Consider the following 17,451-nt stretch of genomic DNA (forward strand, 5'->3'; position numbering starts at 1 on the left):
AGACTTATATCAAAGCCCAATCTAATTTACCCCCTTGCTGATCTCAAGAACCAATCCAAAGAGATATGGTTCACGTGGTCTAATCTCCAAAAGGATAATAGTAGGATATACTCAAGACTAGATAGAATCTACTTTGACAAGCATGTATTCAGCTACTCTAAACCCTTAGATGATAAGCTTGTTAAAATTATCCCTTTTTCCTATCAGATCATCACCCCATCCTAGTTGATATTATCAAACAAGGCCCTCAATTCCTAATCCTAGGAAGAAGAATAGTGCATTTGTCCTAAACTCTTCCTACCTAGAAGACCAACAAGTGTAGGCTACTATGAATATCATCCATTAGTATGGTTATTCCATTTTCTAGCATGAAAGCCATGTCTCTAGGTGGAATTAGATAGTAAGCTCCTGGCAAAATATGTTTAAGGTGGTTGGCAAGAAGAAAGACAAGCACAGTTGAGCCTAGGAATTTTCTCTTCTTAACTCTCTCCTAGGTTTGGAGTTTTATGTGCAAGCCCTCCCCTCCAATACCTAAGCAATGGAATAGGTAACTAAGGTCAAGCATGATCTTAGAGTTGTGTAGTCCAAAAAGAGTCAAGGGGCTAGAATCAAAGCTAGAGTTAATTAGCTAAAGATGGGTTATAGAGGCTAAAAATTCTTCTTTAAAATTCTGAATATCAAGGAGACTAAGGATGAGATAGATTATGTATGTGATAATGGGGATATTATCTTAGGTCCTAAACACATCCTAGATACCTATGCTCATTTTTATAAAAGTTTGTTCTCCTTTGAAAACATTGGCTCTAGCATGAAGTAAGCTAGGGATGAAATTTCCAATATTATTCCTAGAAAGTTGTCAGAACAAGACCCATTGCACCTTGGATGCCCTATTTTTATAAGGAGATCAACTTTGTGATCTCTTTTATGGGTGAGGATAAGGTCCCTTGTCCAGATGGTATTACTATAAAATTCTTCCAAACTAATTCCTTTGAATTAGCCTAGTGTTAAATGATGTCTATGAATTTTCCCTCGATCTAGGATCTTTGGGGAAAAACATTAATATAGGAGTGATTAAGTTGATTCATAAAGGAGGAGACAAAACACTTATTAAGAACTAGAGACCAATCACACTTGTTAATGTGGTTTATAAAATTCTAGACAAGATTCTAGCACTAAGAGTTGAAAATATTCTTCCTAAGATTATCAATCCTACCCAGGCAAGTTTTGTGAAAGTTAGATACATCCTAGAGAGCCTTATCACATATTGGGAGACTTTGGAGTGGGTAAAAAATTCAAACCAAAATGTGGGGATGCTACAGATAGACTATGAGAAGGCTTAGGATAGAGTGGAATGGGGATTTATTTTAATGATGTTAGAAGCTCTTGGATTCTTTACAACTTTCTCCCGTATGGTTGAAACTCTTATGAAGGATGCCACAGCCACTATGGAAGTCAATAGGAACATATCAGTATTTTTTTCATTGTCTAGATCAATCAGATAGGGCTTCCTTTTAGCTCCACCCTTATTTATTATTGATGTTGATTCTCTACACTATCTTCTCAAGGATTCCTCTCTTCCCCCTAGAGTTTAGGGGCCTGATCTCCTGAATGAGGAAGAGATTTCCAATTTTAGTTTTCTGACGATACAACCATTCTTTTTGTTTAAGAAGAGGAGAAAATAGAACATTTGATGACTAAGTTATACCTATTCTATTGGGCCTTAGGTAGTAAAATCTCTATTTCTAAATCAAGCTTTCTAGGGTGGGATATGTCTCCTCCTTGGTGTGTTAAGTTTTCCATTGTTTCGGGGGGGGGGGCGCGTGGGTGGGAAAGCTTCTCATGTTGTTAGATATTTTGGAATTCCATTTGTAGTCAATCCTAATATCAACAATATGTGGAATTGGATCAGGGATAAAATCATTGTTAAACTCAACAAGTGGAGCTCTTTTTACCTTTCCTTTGATGGAAGGATGCAAGTATGTTAGAAAATTCTCTCTTCTTACTCATTATACTTCTCCTAATCCTAGATATTTAATATCAATCATCTTGAGATTCTTTAGAAGATTATTAAAGATTTCCTTTGGTCATATGGGAAAGGGGGAAAGAGAACACATGTAGTCGGGTCAGATTGGTGCATGAAAAGTAAAAAACTTGGTGACCTAGGGCTGAAGGACCTTAGACAACAAGGGATAGCTTTGGTAATGAAATAGATTACAAAAGAAGTCCAAGGGGAAGAGTCATGGAAAGTTCTTATAATACATAACCTTAGTAGAGGGCATCCCTATAAGCCAAATTTTGGGACAATTTAGATACTTTGGACTTCTTGGCACTGGAATCAAGAACCTTCGGGGGAGGCTCTAATGTTTTCAAGTCATTATGGAAGATTTGGTCATATGTTAGACCTTTTTTTGGAAAGATTTAGAGGATAGAGGAGGGTAATATATGGTGTGCCTAAGGGTCTATCTGGTGGAACCTAAAAAGTAACTCTAAATGTTTGCCTATGGTTTAGGGATGCTTTGCTAAGAAGTGGGCTAGGGCAAGCATATGCACATTTAAGGATATTCTTTGGGATGACATGTTGATCCAATGGGATGAAGTCAAAGAAAAATATATTATTCCCTCCTCCTATTGGAGTACATATTGTTTAGTTAAAAAATTCATGGAGGAATCTGGTGTCAGACCCCTTTGTTGTTCTCCCTCCTCATGTTGTTTCCTCTTGCAATGGCCAGAATCTACCCCCTTTGAGCTTGTCAAGTCTAAATGTGTCTACTCCTTACTTTCAGCTTCCATTTTAATATTTGATCACCTTAGTTCCTATTGGATCCTTGACCTTACCCATGTTGAGTGGAAAAAAATCTTGTCTAATTATTGGTCACGGCCATTGAACCTATAGTCACTTGTTCTCTATGGAGGTTTTTGATGCATAAGTTGCCCTTCAAGAAACTGAGGGGATAGTATAACATTCATTCCATCTATAGAAACCTAAATTTTTCCTCCATATTTTTTCCACTATCCTTTTGCCAGGGAGGTCTGGGCACTATTTGGTTTCAAAATGGATGAGAGTTTTTCTATTGATAATATCATTTTTGGGAAAATTTGTGGTAGCAATAAATAGTCTAATATGTTTTGGTCTATTCTTTCCTCTATTATTCTTTGATTTCTATGGAAATATAGGAATAATGACATATTTTAGAGTAAAAGTAGATTCCTTACTAAGTCTTTGAGGAGACTCATATATGTTGATGTTGCCTTCTAGGTCACTATTGTTATCAAGATAAAAGAGAGCCTTCTCCTTTAGCTGCTAAAGGATAGAAAGTGCATTCTGGAAAAGAAAGATCTTTCTCATGGGTTCACTACTACTAAGGATGATATTAACTTTTCAATGTGCCACTTTCAAACCTTATACAGAAGTTAAATCATGAAAGGAACTAGAAGAGAAAACTAGAGGAAGAGGATGTGTCATTGAACATGCATTCTCCAATTCGCTTCACTACTCTGGATTCTAGTGAGGAGGAGGAAGATTTTCTTCAAAACCTAGTTCTATGCTATTACATTTTTGGTTATAAATTTATATAGGCCATGTAATAGTGAAAACTTCATGTCTGATATAAATTTTGATTCGGGACATCCTTGTATATTGTCCATTAATTTTGTATGAACTATTTCATTATTTCTTGATATGCAATAGTAAAAATGATTACCCTTGATATGCAAACTTGCTACCACAAATGATCCTCCAATATTGGCCATATCATGTCTAATCACAAGTTTTTAATTGAGATATGCTACATCCCTTTGATTTGACTAAATACCTAACCTTTCCAAAAGAAAATAATAATATTGTATTCTCTATTTCAAAATAAATGTGGGTACTTTATATTTTTCAAAATAAATATTCATGCACTACAATTTATCCACAAAATTCATATTTGACTTTATAAAATATTGTATGGTGCATGAGCATACCTAAGCTAACCTCTCCATGTCTAGTATTTTGGTTTGTTTTTTACTCTAGCCAAGTCAAGAAGAGTAGAATAGTTTTTTTTTTACACCTTAGAAGGTAATTTTTTATGTGATTTGGTTAGTCATTAGCACTAAGGTCACACAAATAGCCATTGTTAGTAGCATTTCAATTTCTTAGGCTTAGAAGCTTAGTGTTGGATTAGAGCCTTAAATATGTTTTGAACACATATAAGTGGTGAGAAAGATACTCAATGGCCATAAATGGCATAAGTTCCTTGGAATATAGAGGTTAGAGGTCCTAAAAAGTAGGATGAAGGCATAATAGCAAATATTCCAAATGTTGTCAAGAAGTTGTCATGACAACATTGGCAATTATTGCAAATGTTGCATGAAACTTAGTTATCTTGGATTTCCGTAAGGATAGGGAGTGGGAAATTGACCAACATGGGCTAGAATAGTGGAGATGGCATCTAATATTAGAAGAGACTTGAATATAGAAAGGATGGTATGCATTTTAATAGTTTAGAGTGTGGAATAGAGCTTTGCAACAACATTTTTCAGCAATTTCTCAAGTTTTAGTAGTGATAGTGCCTCAAGATGGATTGAAAGATTCATTTTGATGATTTTTTAGTGTCTTGGATTAGTTTGGACAGTTTTTCATTTGATAAGAAAGTTTATTAGATTAAGTATTAAGTGTTGAATAAATTGTTTAAGGTTTGAACATTTTATTGGTTTTGTGCTGACTAGTCTATATAAATATTTGACCAAGTTTTGAACAAGCTTTCCATAAGAATATAGTCACTCCTAAAAACTAGGCCTATTAGACCTATTTACCCTAGTTCATAAGAAGCCAGTGTATGAAAGTTGTCAGACCCTAAAACCTACATAATCCTTTAGAGAATACAAAAGTTTATTTGGTTTTGGGATCAGTTTTTGAAGTTTTTTGGAAATTTTTGGCAAGAAAGTGGAATTAGTCATTTTCAAGGGCTAATTGGATTCTAGGCCTAAATAGGCTTTCTAGAGACCAAATCTTGAAATTGATAGGGAAATGACCTAAGGATTTCTCCAAATGGATCAAAAAGGAAGAAAATGGAATTTTCTCATGCTGATGGATACCCCTACAATGAATAATGGAGTTTGCAAACAAGTTGCACTTATATCTTTCTAAGTGAAGGTGAAGGATTGTACTATCTAAAGGTCTTAGTCTTTCAAGGTGAAGCACAAAGGTTGAGAAATCTTTGAGAAGAGTTGAAATTGGACTTACTTAATCAACTAAGACAATTAGGACCTAGACGATACTAGGTTCCTAGAAGAGACAATCTAGATCTCTTAGTAGCAGTGCAAGCAAGCCTTGGAACACATACACCATATTGGTATCAAAGCTTGAATTGATCAAGCTTGTGGTGGATGTTGCAACCTAAAAAATCTATGGGGGAAAATACACCAAGTGGAATAGTAGAAAACACAACCATGGCGACAAACATTGATTTAGCCAAGAAGGTTAAGGAACAACAAGAAGATAACAAGTTGCTAAGGGAAAGACTAGCTCAAATGGATCAACTCTTGGGTGAATTCCAAGACAAAGCTAATAGGGTCAAAGAGAAGATTGACCTAAAGGAAGAAAAAGAAGAAAAGGATAAGGAGTTATAGTTGGAGGGGGAAGCACCAACACTTGATCTTGTTCTTCTTGAAGAGCTATTCTTAAAGGCATTAAAAGCATTGAGTGGTAGAGCTTTAGAAGGAGTGTCACTACTTACTGGACAAATGGATCTAGATTCAGTTGTGGATTGGATTGACAGCATTGAGAACCATTTTCAATGTGATGGTATCTTTGAGGCACAAAAATTTAGGGTAGCCAAGTCTAGATTAAGAGATTCGGCTCTTACTTGGTAGAAGTTTGTGCAAACTGAAAGAGAAAAGGATGGAAAAGTTCCTATAGTTACATCGAAGGGCATGGTAACCAAAGTGAAACAGACTTACCTTCTTGATGACTATAAAGTTTAGTTTTATAGGAGGAGAAAAAAACTTAAACAAAAAGAGTTAGATGTCCAAGCATACATCAAGGAGTTTCAAAAACTGTGTTTGAGATCTAAGGTGGTTGAAGAGGAAAGCATTAAGTTTCCAAGGTACTTGAATGGCCTTAAGTGGTCTATTCAAGAAGAAATGAGTCTAGTGAACTTTAAAACCATTCATTGATGCTATCAAATGGCCTTGAAAATACAAGAGAAAGAAAGAGGAAAAAAGAAAACTCTAAAGGTAAAGTTAAGAGCAAGGATAGTAGAGGGAAAAGAGGTGGCTATGGTGGAAGAAGTTTTGAATCAAAGACTCAAGGAGACATGAAATTTAGTGAACAACAAGAAGGAAGCTCAAGTAGAGGTGGTAGAGGAAGAAAATCTAATTCTAGAGGAAGGAGTGGTAGACAAGGAGGAAGGGGCAATTACCTTGCCAATATGAAGTGCTACCATTTCAATCAAATAGACACCTTGCCTATAGATGCCCAGAGAAAGTTCGTTCATTAGAAGGAAGCAACAAAAGAACTAACCTAGTCTAAGATGAGTCTAATATAGTAGAGAAAGATGTTGAGGTACCATTGAATTTAGAAGAAGGGGAGAACCTTGTGATGAGGAGAACTTTGATCAAGGAGCCAGTGAAAGAAGAGCCAAGCCAAAGAAGGTCCTTGTTTAGAATAAAGTGCAAGATGATGGGCAAAGTGTGTAGAGTCATTATTGACTCAAGGTCTACTAACAATATTATGTTAAAGGATGCAGTTAGGAAGATAAAATTGACAAGAATACCTCACACCATTCCTTATAAGGTCACATGGCTAAATAAAGGCCAACATGTGTTAGTAAATGAACAAGCATGGGTGGAGTTCTCAATTGGAAGGTACAAGGATAAAGTTTTGTGCGATGTCTTACCTATGGATGCCTGTCACTTTCTCCTAGGTAGACCATGGTAATTTGATCGCCAAGCTATCCATGATGGATGAAAGAACTCCTATACTTTTAAGAAACACAATGTAACTTTCAAAATTCAATCACTGTTGGAAGATGTTGAAGTAAATAAAATAGATCCAAATGTACTTATGGTGAGTGAAAAGGAGTTCCTATAAACCATGGAAGAAATTGAAGGTGTAGGATTTGCATTGGTGTTAAGACCAAAGGAGGGAGATAAAGATAAGGAGACTAAGAAGGTAGAGTTACCTAAAGGGATCCAAGTTATGTTGTAGACTTACCAAGGTATTGTAAGTGATGGACAACCATAAACCTTACCCCCTAAAAGAGCCATAAGACATAGGATAGACCTTATCCCAAGTGCTACCCTTCCTAACAAAGCATCCTACAAGATGACCCCTCAACAAAATGAGGAAATAACAAGATAAATACAATAAATCCTAAACCAAGGCCTAGTTAGAAAGAGTATTAGTTCATGTGTTGTACCCACTATGCTTGCACCTAAGAAAGGAGGAACTTGGAGGATTTTATTTGATTCAAGAGCTATCAATAGGATAACCATAAGGTATAGGTTCCCTCTCCCTAGGATTGAAGACCTAATGGATTTCCTAAGTGAAGCTAAATACTACACCAAGATAGACTTGAAGAGTGGCTATTACCAAATAAGGATAGATGAAGGAGATGAGTGGAAAACAAGACCAATGAAGGGATATATGAATGGCTTTTCATGCCATTTGGATTATCCAATGCCTCCTCTACATTCATGAGGCTCATGAATGAAGTTCTCAAAGATTAAATAGGCAAGTTTGTAGTTGTGTATCTAGATGATCTACTAATCTATAGCAAGATAGGGAGTGAGCACCTAAAACATCTTGACATTGTTTTCAAGAATCATCATGATGAGAATTTGATGATCAACTTGGAGAAGTGTGAGTTCATCAAATCAGAACTAATGTACCTTGCGTTTGTCTTATCACCTAGAAAATTAAAAATGGATGAAATAAAAGTAGAGGCTATCATAAATTGGCCTACTCCATAGACAACAACAAAGGTAAGAAGTTTTCATGGCCTTGCACAATACTATAGGAAATTATTAAGGTAGTTTAGTGCAATTTGTGCTCCTATGTTAGATACTATCAACGGGAGAATAAAAACTAAGTTTGTATGGAATGAGCATGCTAACAAGAGCTTTGAGTTACTAAAGGAGAAGATATCTACTCAACCTATTTTAGTGTTGCCAAGCTTTGAGAAGCTTTTCACTATTGAGTGTGATGCTAGCAATGCAACAACTAGGGCTATTCTAAGCCAAGAGGGATTCAAACTAGTAGCTTTTCATATAGAAAAGTTAAGTGAAGCCAAGAAGAAGTACTCTTCATATGAGCTTGAGATGTGTGCATTAGTGAAAGATCTAAGGAAATGGAGGCACTATTTCCTCCTAAAGGAATTCATTGTCTATTCAGAAAATCAAGTACTTAGTTTCTTGAATTCACAAGAGAAGTTGAGTCACAAGCACGTGAAGTGGGTTGAATGCCTACAAGCTTATACTTTTAATATCAAGCACAAGAAATGTGTCTTCAATAAAGTGGTAAATGCATTCTCTAGAAGAGCTCTCAAAATCCAAGAAATTAAGTTAAAGAGCATGGGGATAGATCATTCAAGGATCAATAAGGTGACAATTAGGATTATGCAAACATTTACAAGGTATGTGTTGATTACAAAAACTATTTTCATAATAGATATGTTGAATATACTTTGTAAAATGATCTTTTTTTTAAAGGGAATTAGTTATGTGTCCCTAGAGACTCTACTAGAGAGAATTTGATACAAGAAAATCATAATGGTGCTTTGAGTGGTCATTTTGGGATCATTATGACCCAAGAACTTGTTTCAAGGTTCCATTATTGGCCAAGGATGAATCTTGATGTTAGGAGGTATACAGAAAGTTGTGTTATTTTTCAAAAAGCCAAGGGCACTTCTTCAAATAAAAGCCTTTATCTACCATTACCTATTCCTACTAGGCCATGGGAATGTTTAAGTATGGATTTTTTAGTTGGGTTACCCAAGACAAGACAAGGTATGGAAAATGCTTATGTGGTTGTAGGTAGATTTAGCAAGATGGCTCACTTTGTACCATGCAAAACCACTAATGATGCTAGTCAAATAGCCTCTCTTTTCGTCAAAGAAATAGTGAGAATCCATTGGTTTCCTTCTAGCATTGTGTTAGATAGAGACACTAAATTAATGAGTCATTTTTGGAAGACTCTCTAGAAAATATTAGGCACTAACTTGTCCTTTGGATCAGCCTACCATCCCCAAAGTGATGGTCAAACTAAGGTTGTTAATAGAAGCCTTGGAAATCTTCTAAGATGCTTAACACAAGAGTATGGTCAACAATGGGATTAGTTGATTAGGCAAGCTAAATACTCCTACAATGATAATATCATTAGATAAATAGGGAAGAGTTCATTTGAGATAGTTAATGGACTACATCCTAGAGGTGTCTATGAACTAAGAGATTTGAGATATGGAGTAAATGGAAGTGGCTATACAAATGACTTTGCATATGCTATGCAAGAGATACATGAAATAGTGAGGAAGACATTGACAGAGAAGACCATGAAACACAAAGCAAAGGTGGATGAAAGTAGAAAGATAGTTGAGTTCAATGTTGGTGACTTAGTCATGGTGCATCTTAACAAGTCAAGACTGAAAAAGGGAGTCCCTCACAAGTTGTGGATGAGGATGATAGGTCCCTATGCTATTTTGGTTAAGTATGATGATAATGTATTTAGAGTCGAGCTACCAGAAAAAGTGGACTATCCCCTATTTTTAGCATTACAACTTAGTTCATTATAGAGGACAACAACAAGCTATGGATCAGAATCTTCATGAACTAATTAAATATGTAGAGGATCTCCAATTACCTACTATTACAGCTACAAGACTAGACATCATATTGGACACAAGAGTTTATAAAAAGACTAGAATAAAAGAGTACAAGGAACACTTGATAAAGAAGCATGGATAGATGGATGCTAATGCAATATGGGTAAAGGAGTCAGAGTTTAGGAAAATGGAGATTGATCCAAACATCCTCAATCCAAGGGTGGATTGATCTTTTCATTTTGGGGAGGATGGTGCAGGAGCACACCTAAGCTAACCTCTCCATGTCTAGTATTTTGGCTTTTTTTTTACTCTAGCCAAATCAAGAAGAGTAGAATAGTTTGTTTATAGACCTTAGAAGGTCATTTTTTATATGGGCTAAGTAAGTTAGTCATTAGTAATAAGGTCACACAAATAGCCATTGTTAGTAGCATTTCAATTTCATAGGCTTAGGAGCTTAGTGTTCGATTATAGGCTTAAATGTGTTCTAAAAACATATAAGTGGTGAAAAAGATGCTTAAAGGCCATAAATGGTGTTGGTTCCTTGGAATATAGAGGTTAGAGGTCCTAAAAAGTAGGATGAAGCCATAATCGAAATGATGCTAAATATTGTCAAGAAGTTGTCATGACAACATTTGCAATTATTGCAAATATTGCATGCAACTTAGTTATCTTGGATTCCCTTAAGGATAGGGAGTGGGAAATCAACCAACATGCCCTAGAATAGTGGATATGAAATCTAATATCAGAAGAGACTCAAATCTAGAAAGGATGGTATGCATTGTAATAGTTTAGAGTGTAGAATAAAGCTCTGCAACAATATTTTTCAACAATTTCTTGAGTTTTAGTAGTCATAGTGCCTTAAGATGGATTGAAAGATTCATTTTGATGATTTTACAGGTTATTTTATTAGTTTGGAGAGTTTTTGATTTTATAAGTGAGTTGGTTAGAGTAAGTATTAAGTGTTGAATAAATTGTTTAAGTTTTGAACATCTTACTGGTTTTGTGTTGACCAGTCTATATAGATATGGCTCCCCCATGAAATCTAGCCATGGGAAACACCTAAGGGTAGATGGAAATGCTAGGGGATTAATTAATGTATATATTTTTAGGATTATTAGTCATGGAAATATGGGGAGATATTTTTACTACTAAGCCCTAGGCGAGCAGATAGAGCCCAGTTAGAGGTTTAGGATAAAGTAAGAGAAGATTTCTTGCAGGGTAGAAGGGTACTATAGGAAAAGGTACATATCCAGGTGGGATTTCATCATATCCTAATGTATTGAGAGGAATGAGCCTAAACCAATCTATTTGAACAAGTTTTGAACAAGTTTTCCATAAGAACACATGTCAAAGCTTCAAATGCGCAAGGGCTACTAACATTGTTTGTAGGGCTTCCCAAAGCATAAAAACCCAAACTTTCTTGCTTTTTTGTTTTCGTGTGCGGCATTGAATAATTGTTCATTTTTATAAGCACATAAAACTTGTGATTGGAGTCTTTTTGTAATAGAAGAGCATGCTCTTCACCCTCGTGGTGAATCAGAAATCTTGACTTGCCATTTGGTTTCAAAAGCAAGGGGTAACTAAATCTTCCTGGCGTGTTTGGGAGAAAATGATTGGAATAGGAGAGTATGCTCTTCACCCTTGTGGTGAACCAGAAATCTTGACTTCTGAAAGTTGATCCACTTTGTGTAGTTAGAATCCTTTAGAGGGCCTGCTCTCGGACAACCTGAGAGGAACGACCCAAGTGGGGACAAGCCGATTACCTAGCTCTTCCAACCCACTATAAACTCAAGGCTACCAAGGACACAAAACTTTGGTAGATGTAGTGTTTGTCTTTGCCTAGTGTGATTGCTTATGGGATTTTGACCATAGGGAGATCACTAGGAAAGAATGCTTAAGGTACTCTTGTGATCGCGAGATCGGTTACTCATCGCAAGGTGAGGTGTCCCATAATTTGGAGCAAGAGGAACACTATGAACGAAAGTCCGATCTAAAAACCGTAAGTTAGTAACTACCCTTTTTAGCCGCTCAACTTCTTGGTGCAAGGATCGATCCTAGTGGATTACCCGGATCACCCCAAGATTTACACTCACCATATGTGTTCCCTTGGTTGTGCTTATGGCACTTCCATGACAAAGCCAATATCTCTTGTGGGAAACCACTTGGTGTGAGGCAAAGGAGCATCAAGTGTGGGCCAAGTTGTTGAGTAATGAACTGTGACTCTAAGGTAGATTGCTTGGCTATTATTTTTGATGTTTTGACCAGTGTTAACGTTCTTGCAACATAAACATTTCAATAAAAAGTTGTTAGGAAGGTCGTTCTGATATCCCAAATGCGTATTAACAAGTTTGTTTTTACCCTTGATCAATTGTTTTGAGACATGTTACAACACTTACTATTTGCAAACCTTGTTGTTTATTGATACAAACTAAAATGAAACACTATCAGATTGAAATGACTGTTTGATTGACAAATTGAAACTAACTTCAAACCAAAAATTGACTTTTTTTGCACAAAACTGGCACTCTGTCACACGCTTTCACGAGAAATATCGCGCGACATTTTTTTTCAAAAATTCTGTCGCATGTTAGTAGTAAATTCTGTCGCATTGTGTCCAAGATTCTGTCGCACTCAGTTAGAATATCAGTCGCTTAGATAAAAAGTGTCGCCCCCTTGTTAAAATTTTGTCGCGCAACACTATTTGTTGAACTTATGTCACCCTCCTTTTGAGAAAGTATCTCCTAGAGTCATTTTGGGTCAAAAACAGAGTTTGTAGTTGGATTTATTTGGTCTAAGGAGTGTCACGCTGGTCACCCTTGATCCTGGCTACGTATCAGTGTGTGAAGAATTTGTCCTAGGTTGAAAAGATGGGTTTAGTCTTTCGAATGTAAGTCTTGAAACGTCTTGATGAATCACTTGTCAAAATTTAGCTATTATTTTATTCTAGCTATCCACTACTAAGCTTCTCGCTCATCTGCTCGGCTCGAGTCACCCATGTTGTAAGATCTTGAGCACTATTTGACAAGCCATCTATCACATTTTGACAAGTGACTAGTCCTGATCGTAAAAGCTTCAAATTCGGCTCGCTTTTCTTGTCCTACTAAACAAAGACAACTCTTTACATGCCGGTCACAACTAGATATCAAGTTGGTAATGGTAGCCACACTCCTTTCATTTTTAAGCAATTGGAAACACCACCAAATGTCCTCGCAAACAACCTTGTGATAAGAATCTCGAATTTTCTCAAACACAAACGGCCAATGTTTGGCACAACCCACTTTATAGTTTTAAAAATCCATTTGGTACACTCTTTAAGACACCCTAGGATATGAGTGGTATAGTCACTATGGTGCACCCTGATGAAATTAAACGTCGCTTAGAAGAACAAGCACGTGAAACCCAAAAGACTTTGGAGGCTATATACGCTATGGAGAGAGAAAATCAACAAGTTGAAACTGACAATCAGGCATGCTATGAAGGATATAAAGGAACTTTTCCTCGAAATCCTTTTGAGAACAATGATGGTAATCACACGCCTCCAAGGACTCCTAGAGCTGCCGCTGGCGCATTTCCTTCACCTAAACCATCTCATCATGATAGTGATGAAGAAGTAACTAGCGAAGATGTGATCAAATTTCAACAAGATGGCTTCGCCCAAAAACTAATGCTCAGAGCTTTAGAGGAAAATGGAGACCAATATTTCCGATACATGGCAGCTAGGGGATGGAAACTCCCTCAAGGTTTTAATGTTGAACATATTATTCCAAAACGAGAGCCCACTGAGGCTGAAATCTTAAGGGAAGAAATACAGGAACTAAGGAAACAATTTGCACAACTGCAAACTTCAAAAGAGCCACCTAAGACATCATTTGTTGAATCAATTTGTGCTCTTCCATTTGATAGGAGTCTATACATGCTGCCATTTCCTAAGGATATAGAGGTTCCTAAGTATGACAAATACGATGGAAATGGTGACCCTCACGACCATGTGAGACATTGCTATGCTATTAGCATGGACTTTATGCATGAAGACACCTTTCTTATGCGTTTGTTTCCTAGAAGTCTAAGAGGACAAGCTATGGAATGGTTCACAAAATTAAGTCCTCCTCTTAAAACATTTGACAAACTTGCACAACGCTTCATCCAGCAATATTCATACAACATTCAACATCCTGTGACTATGCTAAACTTATGCAACATCAAACCAAAACCAGGAGAATCTTTTACAATATACCTTCAACGATGGAGATCTTTATACTCTCGGTATCCTCAGCAAGTGCCTGAGGCTGAAAAAATTGACATTTTTGTCAATACGCTTGTACTTGAATTATACTTTGATCTAAGAAAATATTTATTCACATCCTTCAACGCCATGGTAGAAAGTGCATATCGCATTGAGGATGTTGCTATCAAAAGAGGTGACATTGCCATAAACAAGGATAGAGTTAACAATGGAAATGGTAAAGACAAAGGCAAACCTTGGAACAAAAACAAGTATGTTGTCAATGATAGAGTAGTGGACACTCCTAAGACTAAGGAACCTACGTTTAACCTTTCCAATGCCATCTATGCAGCAAAGCAACAAGAAGGTTCAAAACCACAACCCTTTGACAAAGGCTCTAAATTTGCAAAGAAGCGACGTGTTTACACACCTATGGTCGAACCTTATGAAGTGGTTTTAAAAACCTTAATTGCAAACAAATTGGTTACCTTGCTAGACAACTCATGTCCTTACAATCCACCCGTTAGACCTCCATGGTGGAGAGAAGATCATACTTGCAGCTATCACCGAAGTAAAGGACATAACACAGAGAATTACTTCAAACTCAAAGATGTAATTCAAGACCTCATTGAAGCTAGCAAAGTTGTTACAGATGGCCTTGTTAAGAATACTAATCATAAGGCTTTCCAAAAACCATTACTTGAATACGAAAAGGGTGAGACCTCAAGGGTAGCTACCAAAAAGAATCATGACGACAAAATCAGTTATGCTTACGCTAACACTGATAATGTTATAGGCATGCTTGAGCTCGTTGAATACATATGTATGGCAAGCTCCAACAATGACAACTAGCTAAATTATGATGCTGAAGATGAATGACCAAGAGTGGTCTTAAGGACACGATCCACTCCTCAAGATCATATTGATACTAGGCCCAAGGTGGTGCTCTGAGTGGCTGAGTCTTCATCTTCTTAGGGTGAACCACTTAACACTGTCACTAGGGGGCAATCTAAGGTTGTCCTAAAAGTTGCTAATGATCCTAAAAATGCTTCATCATCTAAGCAACCAATTACTTCCAAGATCTCCAACTATAATCTTGTTAGCCAACTACAATGCACATAAGTACAAATCTCCATTTTCAAATCACTAGAGTTATCTCCTTTGCATAGGGATATCCTTGAGAAAGCTTTACGTTCTGCCAATGTTCCCACAGATATTGATGCGAAACAATTCCAAGCTATGGTGAACCACATCTCCTAACCTCACTATCTCACCTTTTCTGAAGAAGATGACCGAGGTCTCAGTCATCCCCATAACCTTGCTCTTCATGTTGAAGTTCAAATCTTTCGTACCCGCATCCACTGAGTCCTGATAGACAATGTTGCAAGGTTAAATATCATTTCGTTCAATGTAATCCAATAGTTGGGCATGTCTAAATTTGCCATTGATCCTAAGCGCAAGATCACTATAAAGGCCTATGATGAGGTCGAAAGGCCTTCTAAAGGTCTAATTGTACTTCCAATCAGAGTTGGTCCAGTTGAGAAGAATGTCATTTTCCAAGTCTTATACATACCACTTGCATACAACTTGTTGTTGGGACAGCCATGGATTGACGATATGCAAGCAGTACCCTCTACATATCATCAGTGCATTAAGTTCCCTTTTAATGGTACTGAAGTAGTTGTCCCCAGTGACAACTCCATGTCTATCAACACATTATTTGCTGCTGAAACGCTAGTCCCACACAATCGCTCTTCTCATGAGCTAGCACCATCCTTCATAGAATGTGAACAAAAACTGAAAATGATGAGCCTTGGTATGGGCAAGTACACTTTGGACTCTATTGTTGCCTTACCAATTTCCCCTCGGTCCTATGGGAAACCAACTATTGCAAAGAAGTCTTCTGCTTCTGCTATGACATTTTTTGGCACTTTTGTGCAATCTTCCATACCACTAGAAGCAGAGAAGGAAGAACAAGCCATTAGAGACTGGATCTACAGAGAAGAGGAAGACGAGGAGGTTACAATGACTACTATTTCTCCTAAAAAATATGGAAAGGGCTATAAATTTTTGACAAAAATGGGCTACCAAGGCCATGGGTCCTTAACTAGTTGTAAGAATGCTCTAGTTGAACCTTTAAGTCACACTCAAGGTCGTGATGCTTGAGACACCGTTGGTCTAGGCTTTGGGCTAAACAATAATATACCAACCTGTGATCAAAGATTGCTCATGTTTAGTGAATCAGAGGATGATGACTCTCCTGTAATTGCTACTACTGCACAAGACAAAGACTTTGTTCCTCTCACTTTCCTCCTTTGGGGAGAAGAAATAGTGATTGCTAATAATGAAGAAACTTCTACCTCCCAACAACAAGAACAAGAAGGGTCTACTTCTGAGGACATAAATAGAGGATGAATTAGGCAGAATATTGCTCATCTCATAGCTAGGGGTCAAAGTACAGATTCTCATGAGTATGAGTGGGAAAGCCTCTCTAATGCATCTTGTGAGCTAGGGGTGGATGTCATTCATGCCTATGCAACCCAACCTGATGTAGTCAAACTGTCTAGTATGGGGTCAGATGAGTTTGACTCACAACATGTCTCAATGGATCACGCTAGTTCCTCCAAGACTATTCCTGAGTTGGACTCCTTTGCGACATTTTCTATAGGCTCAACTTCACAAGTCACCAGAGATGACTCCTTCCATATCAATCACATTGAAACTTCTCCCTCACTCTCACTAATTCACCCAAATCTCATAGATTGGTCTATCCAAAATCAAAGACCTAAAATACGATCTTTCCAAAATGACTATGAGATCGCTTGTTATCTAAATGCAATTGAACCTGTCATTTATTCCACCAGCGAACCCGCGGTTAACATGACAAAATCAAATATCAAGTACCTTAGTCAAATAATTAAAAGGAAAAATAAGTGATCAGATGGTGAAAACCACATTGTGGCAATGTTTGATCCTCAAAAAAGTAAAAATAAAGGCGTATCTAATGGTGAAAACCTCTTTGAGGCACCTATGGATGAGGTATTTGGTAGTCTACCAAGCTATTTCCAGGATAGATCTTCGGTTCTCGTTGAACCTACACAGCCTATCAACTTGGGAACAGAAGAATGTCCTCAGATTATCCATGTAGCTCAATCTTTGTTAGAAAAAGAAAAGACACAGTTTGCTCAATTCTTTCAAGACAAGAAGGTCAACTTCGCATGGACATACTCTGATATGCTAGGGCTTGATATAGATCTCATCATGCATCACTTATCAATCTCACCAGATATCAAGCCAGTCAAACAGAAGTTGAGAAAAATGCATCCACATGTGGCCCTACTAGTCAAGACAGAGTTAGAAAAACTATTGAATGCAAACTTCATTAGGGCCATTGATTATGCCGAGTGGATTTCCAACATTGTACCT

This window comes from Cupressus sempervirens, chromosome 2 (genome assembly GCF_028749045.1).
Source record: "Cupressus sempervirens isolate cs-2001-9-10 chromosome 2, ASM2874904v1, whole genome shotgun sequence".
Classification (NCBI taxonomy): Eukaryota; Viridiplantae; Streptophyta; class Pinopsida; order Cupressales; family Cupressaceae; genus Cupressus; species Cupressus sempervirens.